This window comes from Aureococcus anophagefferens, assembly GCF_000186865.1.
Source record: "Aureococcus anophagefferens unplaced genomic scaffold AURANscaffold_121, whole genome shotgun sequence".
NCBI classification, from domain to species: domain Eukaryota; class Pelagophyceae; order Pelagomonadales; family Pelagomonadaceae; genus Aureococcus; species Aureococcus anophagefferens.
The window spans coordinates 43,311-44,131 of NW_008705670.1; positions in this window are offsets into that span (position 1 = coordinate 43,311).

The following is an 821-nucleotide window of genomic DNA, read 5'->3' on the forward strand; positions in this document are numbered from 1 at the left end:
CCGGCGACGTCGTCCGCGACCGCCGCGCGGCGGCTCTCGCGCGTCTCGCCCCGGGGCCAGGGCGCCTCGCCGCCGTAGCCGCCCGTCGCCGCGGCGCGGCCGACGGCCCGCTCGAGGCGCAGGAACCGCTCCGGCTCCGCGCCGCGGAGCTTCTGGAGCGTCTTGTGGCGCAGGAGCTCGCGCGCGACGTCGCCCTCGCCGGCTTCGGCGAGCTCGTAGCACGCGTGCTCGTGGACGGCCGCCGCCGCCTCCGCCGGCAGCTCCACGCTCGCGAGCGCCGGCAGCACGGCGTCCCACCGGCCGGACCGCACGTCGCCGACGAGGCGGCCCTTGGCCTCGACGGCGTTGACGAGGACGCCCGACTCCCGCTCGAGCTCCGCGGCGCTCGAGCTCAGGCCGTGCTCCTTGAGGAACTGGAGCACGAGGCGCACGACGTCGCTCGCGTCGATCTCCACGCTCCCGATGCCGATGTCCGACGCGATGAGCGGCGCCGCGGCCATCGCCGCGGCGTCGCTGCTCGCCTGCGCCGTAGCCATCGTCCACGGCTCGCTCGCGCTGATTCGCCACAGGGAGCGCGCCGCCACCACCGCCGCCGCCGACGACCATGTCCTTCTCCCGCCTCTCGACGACGGCGCTGCGCACGCTGCGCGCCCCCGGGGTCGCCGCGACGCGGCGCGCGGCCCCGCGCGCCCTGCTGCGCCCCGGCGTCATCCGCCTCCTCAGCGACAGGGCGCCGCCGCCGCCGCCGAGCGCGCCGCCGCCGCCGGCCGAGGTCGCCGCGTACGAGGACCACGAGTGGGTGCCCGTCGTCGACCCGGAGA